Raw genomic sequence first — 8,914 nt, 5'->3', positions numbered from 1 at the left:
TCACTAGGACAAAGTATGCTTCTCAGCTTAGTTTTCTATGAGGACTTCTATATTAACTGTGAACTTCATTTGCCAATGACCATTTTGCATCCGAAGTAACACTTTTGAGTTAAATAGACTAGAAGGGGTTCTTAAAACAATAATAAAACCAAAATAAAATGTATAATGTTTAATGACGGTTCTTAAAACCTCTTCAAGACTTGTTGGTGATCAGAACATTACTTGAGCAAGAAGATACTCTAAAAAGAAATCAAGGAAATTTCCGTTTCGAAAAGTTTCTGAACTGACCGGGAATCGAACCCATCACCCGCAACATGGCTATGTTGAACACTCACACCTTTACAAAGTTTTTAGAAGCTCTTCGAGTATCCAACATCCTCTTCAGAGGTTGTGTAGAAGTCTCTTCTGCGAGTGTCTGTTATATCTGGAAGTCTCCAGAAGCCTTCCACAAAAGGCATAGATGCTTTTTCCGTAAGCGTTCAGAAGCCTCCTCTGAAGTCTGTTCTGAAAGTATCCTGAAGCTTCTTCTGAAAGTGTCTAGAAGCCTTTTCTGGGAGTGTTTAGGAGTCGTATCTAAAAATGTTCAGGTCCCTTTTGCGGAAGTGTTCAGAAGCTTTTTTTCCGGAAGTATAAAGAAGCCCAAGAAGGACCCACAAGCCTTATTTTGTAGTGTCTAGCAGCATCTTCTGGAAAAGTCTAGAATCTGGTAGTTTCATTTTAGGAGGTGACCAAATCTTTTTTTTCGAGACTGTATGCCTCTGTAAATAATAAAACGTCACTTAACATTGCTTTCTCTAAGTACCAAGGTAAAATACATGAACAACATAACTTAAACAGAAGTACATCGATAACAATCATGAATGAAGCTGACCTTTAACCGTGACGACAACAGGTTGTCACATTCCACTTCCATTCAACCCATACAAGAAGCAATAAATTCCAATCATCCCAAGCTCAAGAACAGGTCATCATTCACCTCACCACTGACGGTAGGTACAGAGGCACTCTAGTTGCACTTTGTTATGGATGTAGGTAGGACCAAGACTGACCATCAACGCAACGCAACCGGAAGCAACGGGAAAGCTGGAAATGCAGTCAGTCACTCGCAGCAGTAGCGACCGGCCGAGACGGGTAGATGCCAGTTTTCCATCTTTCTTCACAAATCTTGACCTTTCACCGTTGGTCGGTTGGTCGGTCAGAGTGCCTTGCGCACCAACCCGAGTCAAAAACGATAATAGAAGCCCTTAGCCTTACTTTATTATAATAAAGTACAGGGGATGGCCAAAATGTTTGGGATAGGCAACTTTTTTTCTCCCACAAAAAAATTCAACATGCTGTAACTTTTCATAGAGTGCATCAAAAAATCTCAAATTTTGACTGTTTGTCAACCTATTATATGTGCATCATTGGTACAAATTTGGGCTCGATTGATTAATTTTTCGTGAAGTTAGAACCGTTCGGGTAAAACACTATTATTTAGACAATACGACATTATAAAATGTAATATTTTCTCACGGCGAATTAAGTTATACCGGATTGAAAATTTTACCCATATAGAGGAAAATAAGTCAAATTTACAATACCACACAAAAATTACTAAATGTGTTCTTCCTTCAATCTAAATAGGTTCTAATATATCTGATTAGAGATAACTTGAGAACAGAAGTGGAAAATCTTTGGATATCAATACTAAAATTTATTGACATAAATGTAAAAAATCATATTTTTTCGAGAAAAATCCAAAAATTGTCAATCCATGATAACTTTTTTCAACGTTTAAAAAGTATCTATGTTTTAATAGTTTGTAAAGCATTCACATATTGTTAGCGTACGTTCAAAATTTAATTCAATTCGGTTCACTGATTTCCGAGATATGACACCCCAAAAATGAGTTATCTGAAAAATAGTGTTTTACGCGAACGGTTCTAACTTTGCGAAATATTAATCAATCGAGCCCAAATTTGTACCAATGATGCACACATAACAGGTTGATAAGCAGTCAAAATTTGAGATTTTTTTATGCACTCTATGAAAAGTTATAGCTTGTTGAACTTTTTTATGAGAGAAAAAAAGTTGCCTATCCCAAACATTTTGGCCATCCCCTGTAACTGATTGGTAAAATGTCAAACTAATGGTCAATGTGGATGGAGTTACCAAGTGATGATGCAATCACTCGCCCATAGCTGAGCGGTAATGGAGACGTTTCGTACGAAAATCCTAAACCAGAATATGCTTGCAAGATTCGTTCTTATACTGTTACAAATTTGTTATTTGCTTCCAACCGGGGAACCTCCTTCTCGTAGGCCATTCGATGCCGGTCGGTAGCGACGACGCATTGTCCCCATCGCCGTCATCCGGGGCAAGAAAACTAATTTATCGCTGACAGCTTTTCCACCGCAGAGCTAGAAAAGAAGAAAATTCCGAAGAAATTCATCCTTTCTCCAGTTTTTCATCCCGGATCACATTTTTCTTCCAGCTCTGACTGACAGTGCGCGCCTTATAGGATGACGAAGGACCTTGTGCGAAGGAAGCAGCGGTTGTCAACCGCCGTTGTTGTTCTCGTTTGGCTGGCGGTCGACACCTTCAGTCAACATCGTTCTGTTAGTGGTGTGGTGACACTTGGAACGTGTTCATGTTTATTAATTTTTCCGTAACAGTAATGATGGCTGAGACAGGGACAGGTTACTGTTAGGTAACTGCTTTGTTCTTTTGTGCTTTGATTTATGCAGCCTTGACGTTGGGGTTGGATGCTGAACCACGCGGTAATGATGCATCCAACCCCAGACAGTTCGTGACCTCGTCAACAACTTTGGCATTACCTGCAAAATCTCTGGTGGATTTGCCTTTGCATATAACGTTGTTCATCAATGGCCTCTACAATTATACTATGCAACACACAAAATGTATACTAAATGTTGACCTAAGTTTCTGGAAGTACCTAAAACAAGTTTAAGGCTACAGATTGCGTTGCAAAACGGTGAATCGATACAAAGAGCGTCCAACATAGCTCTGGACCTCACAAAATCCTACCTCATGCTTCCACGGGTCAGAAGATAGATAAGATAGGAAAGAGACAGAAGATAGAAAATAACAGAGGAGAAGAGAACATTATGAACATAGAGAATGTTAAGAAGATACAGAAGATAGAAAAAAAAACAGAAGATAGAGTAGTTACACAGTTAAACAATGTTACATCATATCACCTGTAACTAAAGGACCCCGTCATATCGCACTCATTTTTCCAACAGTTTGTAAATTTACAGCCTGCTCTCAGTATGAAGCTTGTGTTCAACATTCTATACAAGAAATTGTATGATATAAAATTCAATGAGATGGAATTGACATTTATAAGTCAAATTTGTTTACGTCGGGTGTAATTTTCAGAAATTTTTGCTGTGTAGATAAGAGAGAGCTACGTGCCGCAAGCCGAAATCTGCAGGGATATGGACGGGAGCCTCCTGATGGACAAACGTGAGGTGATCGAAAGATGGAAGCAGCACTTCGACGAGCACCTGAATAGCGAAGAGAATGTAGGTACGGAGGACCAAGGCAGCAGAGGAAATGACTATGTTGGTGCAGCAGAGAACGGGAACGAGCCCATTCCCACGCTGAGGGAAGTTAAGGATGCCATCCACCAGCTCAAAAACAACAAAGCGGCTGGTAAGGACGGTATCGCAGTGGAACTCATCAAGATGGGCCCGGAAAAGTTGGCCACCTGTCTGCACCAGTTAGTAGTCAAGCCGGTTACCAAGCCGGTTTCATCGACGGCCGGTCGACAACGGACCAGATCTTCACCGTACGGCAAATCCTCCAGAAATGCCGTGAATACCAGGTCCCAACGCATCACCTGTTCATCGACTTCAAAGCGGCATACGACAGTATCGACCGCCCAGAGCTATGAAAAATTATGGACGAGAACAGCTTTCCCGGGAAGCTGACTAGACTGATAAGAGCAACGATGGACGGTGTGCAGAACAGCGTAAGGATTTCGGGTGAACTACCCGAGCAGTTGGGAATATCAAAATTATAACAACGAAATCACAAAACGTGTTTTTATATCTTGGTTTGTTATTATTAAATTATTGAAGCATTACCTTTCCATAACATGTTTTGTTGGACAATCCTATTTTGTTATGAGCGTGCTATTGATATATCGCTTTTAAATAATATTTCAATAGCATGTTTTGTTGTAGAACAAGTTCAGTTATTATTTTGTTATTGAGACTATGCAAATATTTGATCATTAATAAATAACACTACAATAATCATCAATTATCTTGTTTGATTATATGTTTGTTAGATCATTCCTTGTCAAATAAATATTTGACCCTGTGTATTACTTGAGGACTTACTTCTGGCCAGCCGACACCGTTCGGCATCAGCTACATCGTTGGATTAACGTCCACCTATTTCTGGTACTAACCCGACGCCTCTACTAGACAAAAATGTCTTGCCTTTTTCCGAATACGTCGTGACAGAAAGCAGGCGTTCGATTTGAGCATGTCCTAATTCCTATGTAGATTCGACCTATTCAAATCGAACGCCAGAAATGTTCTCTCGCTGTTTGCAAGGAGAGCACTGCCCCCACTCGCATAACAGTCCCATTTGTAAAAAGTAGGAATTGAGAAAAAGGCATTTGAAGTTTGAAAACTTGTTTCTATATAAAACTTTGAAAAATCGCCAAAGTTTGAAAAATATTTCGATCATTTTGAAATTTTCACACTGTTATGCGGGTACTTTTGATATGGGACGCTCATGACTTGGTATTTTTTTCACACATTCACATAAAAATTCGTAATTTTTATTATTGTTTTTGGAAGTACATCGAAAATGATGACGATTCATAGCGTTAACTCAAAAATGATGAAAAGTCAAATGGGACTGTTATGCGAGTGGGGGCAGAGCAGCAGTATTGAATATTAAGTATGGGACTGTTCATAAACCACGTGGTCATTTTTGGGAGATTCCGAACCAACCCCCCTCCCCCGCGTGTTTTTTTGTTCATACAAAAACAAAAATTGTATGGACCGTGGTCTTTGCTCTAACACCACCCCCCCCCCCCTTGCATGACCACGTGGTTTATGGATGGCCCCTATTCTGTAACATTTTCAGCAAAATCGCAAGACATTTCTGTCAAGTGGAGTCGAGGTTACAGCTAAAACACGGACGGCCCGGGAGACATCCACACACACACCTGACACCCTACATATCGAACCCAACAACACATGATCCAAGACCTACGGCTTTGCTTTCCTATCTAAGGGAAGGCGTGACCAGATATTTTTGTCTCAGAAATACCGACGGCGTCGACTAGGCTTGAACCTAGACCGACTAGGGTGAGAGGCAACCACGCTTACCACCACTACCGACACCGCTCCTCGTCCAAATATAGACATTATATATAGATATCATATACTCGCAGAGGCGAAAACAACTGTACCCAAACGGATTGTAAGTTCGTGTAGGCAAACGAACATGACGTCACGAGTTCAATTGCGACAATGATCTGTGTGACGTCATATTTACTCGGTACAATTTACGATGAAACCGGTAAAACACTAAAATCGTATTGCTCAACAATGTCTCCGCGAGTCTATGCTATTTATAGTGTCTATAATTCAAACCTACACTTTGACGTTTCGTTTTTGCCGTCAACGAAGTACACGGCGCGCGAGAGAAACAAAAACATTGTCTCCCCAAGAGTTGCACGGATGTTGTGGATAGATTTTAAATAGTGTTTTGTACAAATATACTACTTAAATAGTTTTTTAACCCATAAAGGTAAGTATCCGCAGCATGATAAATTGTGGGTGTGATAACGAAGTGCATCGATGTTATTTTCTAGCTCGGCTTCGTGTACCGACAAGGTGTCCTGCGCTGATCAGTGCCGATGGGAAAGCTGTCATCAGTTCGGTGGATAATCGGATCCAAATTTTCGTTTGAAGAAGTACACGCTCGCGTCAGAATACCCATTTTTTCATTGCTATCTCTGTCGCTCTTCAAGAGGCCCCATTTAAAAATACCCATTTTCAAGTTGGGCCGCCCAACTTGAAAATGGGTATTTTTAAATGGGGCCTCTTGAAGAGCGACAGAGATAGCAATGAAAAAATGGGTAATCTGACGCGAGCGTGTAAAATATTCGTCGTACGGTATCTTGAACCATTGACTGACAATTGTTTTTTTATTCTAGCAACAAATAACGCACCCTCTCGCCTAATAGCGAGTTCAACTACATCGCGCTGGATCTTTCCCCAAACGGGTGCAGGTGCATCCTATGGTGGTGGTGGTCAACAGAACGGACGAGGCCCAGATGATAAATATTATTTCGCACAAGGCAGTTCACCGGTACAACTTCAACGGAAGGGTGAAATGACTGCGCTTCAGTCTGAATGAAAAGTACTTTGTCGCCGGGAAGTTCGTATTTTTCGAGCGCCGGAGGAGCTGATAGAAAATGTCAACAGATGGCTCCGGGAATCTAACCGACTATTATCTGATGTGAAAGGAGGAATCATACGTACGGAACCGCGATAGTCGAATGGCTCGTGCCGGCAGAAGTTACAGAAGGAATTTCGATGATGACCTTCGGTCAGGTTTGGATGACAGGTCGATGCTGACTCATAACCGTAATCCACAGCGATTAATTACACGGCCGGACATCGAAAAGCAACTGCTGAGCCGGAAACGTCACCATCAGGAAGTAAACAGTATGAGTAAGCAAACGTTTGTGTTCGTCCATGGATTTGCGAGTGGATCCAACTTAATATTGCCTTGCCGGTACCAATGCAATCGTCTGCTGGACCACGACGATGACAAAAGCCTGAATTTTACAATTTACACAATTAACAGAATCAATTTCCAATTTAATTTCTATAGTACAGTCAAGGCGTTAATACTGAACACTCTAAACACTCTTAATTAACCTTTTTATGGGGTTTTTCTTCCTGAAGGGGCGGTCATGGTAACCGAATAATGTTAAATTTCTGTTACACTTATAAGCGTTACTAGGTGTCTAGGTTATAGCTCTAGGAGGGGAGGGGGGGGGAGTTCAAGGCCATGTCGATGTAGATTTTTTTTTGTATTAAAATAGTTCTTTATGTAACGAGTTGCAAAAAGGTGATTTTTTCCGCACGAGTCGTACATTTATCCAACGAGGCTTGCCGAGTTGGATAAATACGAAGAGTGCTGAAAAACTTGAGTTTTGCAACGAGTTCCATGCAAAATTTTATGCAATGATTTTTTCATAATGCAACTCAAATGAGTTGCATTATGAACATTATACAACTAATTTTCATTATGCAACTCATTGCATAATGAACCCGTTCGAAAAAAACGACCATTATGATACCAAAACGAGTTATATAATATATAAATTATGATATTGAATTGCATAAAGATACTTTTCGTTTGAATTGCGTGATTGTTCCCCCCTGAGTGCCATGATTATCTGCTTATTGAAATGTATAATTATATTGTGAATGAAATAATCAAAGATCGCCTTAGTGTTCGCGATATTTACGCAGGATGATATTTAATCAACGGTTTATGCTGTTTAGTGAATCCCCCTATTTCTGGAGCAACATTTGAAAAGGGCCCAAGAGGTCTTGTGCCTTTTTTCGAAAACGCTCCGTAGGGCCTAACAGTAGCCCGCCCACGAAAATGAACACCGTTATCCGAAAGATCGATGTTTACTCTATCTGATAACGGTCTTAGTTTTTATGAATAAGCTGATGTGGGCTCAGGACAACCCCCTGAAGAAAGCGTTAATTCTTGAAGCCGCCACCTTAGGTGGGGCGCTACGGGTTTGTTTACGAAATTTCAGTCTGCTGACCAATCTGCTACGTGCGGAAGCGAACTCTGTCGCGCGAAGATAAATTCGTGATCGAATAACGATAATTTCCACATATGGTTTAATGAGTTTAATGTTCTTTGTTAAATTTACAAGACGCACAAGTATGAAAATACATTTAGCCCATTTAAAACAACACTAAAGTAAACTAAATTTGAATGTCGCACCTGCTCCAACAGAAACAATCACTGTGTTTTCAGCCTTATGCAACCGCCGATTCAAATCAGCACCACGTCCAGCACCATATTTTTGGCTTCAATCAAGTTGTATGTGGATGACAGCCGTTTCATGGGGTTGGCTCAGGAGCGACGTGTGAAGTCATTGTTTACCATTGCTTGTATGCCCTTTTCAAATGTTGCTCCAAATTTTATGATAGACTTATTATTATTCACACTTCTGGAGCAAAATTTGAAAAGGGCCCAAGAGGTCTTGTGCCTTTTTTTTCTAAAATGCTCCGTAGGACCTGACAACAGCTCGCCAAACGAGCACCATTACCCACTTGTACTGTTATACTTATGACACACATGTGATACAAGAATCACTGTACAATTGCGCTTGAAATGAGTGCCATACTGAAAATTCTCTCAGTTCAAGTCAGTCTTGTTAGAATTTTCTTGACACTGCGTACCGTTGTGCAGGAATCACACTCGTATCACATGTCTGTCTGGGGTATTATTTACACACTTAGATGAAATCACCGACTTCGCTAATATGTAACCGAAATCTCAACCGTTTAGTTTTGTTTACCGAAAATAAATAGGTAGGCTGGCAACATTTACCGAACTTCGTTAAAGTTTGACAGATAAACGATTATATTTTACCGAAATTTTGAAATTGTTTACAGAATTCCGGTAAAATCCATTACCGAACGCTCAGCAGTTAAGATTTCGGTAAAAGTTACCAAACGCGTTTAGCTGTGTATGATACTATAAATTACTTTGTTATGATTTTGATACTATAACTCATTTTGATTTTATATTGTTATCAATAACATTTTGATCTCAAAATTTGTTATTGGAAAATTTTACAAATGCGCTATTATTAAGTTGTTATTGAAACTAACAAAAT

The 8,914-nt window shown here is 40.1% G+C and overlaps 1 long non-coding RNA gene across 1 annotated transcript; it reads left to right on the top strand.

Annotated features, from left to right (window-relative positions):
- Positions 1-5,541: 5,541 nt before the first annotated feature.
- Positions 5,542-6,920, top strand: LOC134287539 (uncharacterized). The gene is made up of 3 exons (XR_009997366.1): positions 5,542-5,781; positions 5,846-5,947; positions 6,191-6,920. It is a non-coding gene; the product is annotated as an uncharacterized LOC134287539 (long non-coding RNA).
- Positions 6,921-8,914: the final 1,994 nt, after the last annotated feature.

The sequence above is a fragment of the Aedes albopictus genome, chromosome 1 (assembly GCF_035046485.1).
Source record: "Aedes albopictus strain Foshan chromosome 1, AalbF5, whole genome shotgun sequence".
Taxonomy (NCBI): domain Eukaryota; kingdom Metazoa; phylum Arthropoda; class Insecta; order Diptera; family Culicidae; genus Aedes; species Aedes albopictus.
The sequence above is the reverse complement of the archived record's forward strand: the minus strand, read 5'-3'. Positions and strand labels throughout refer to the sequence as shown.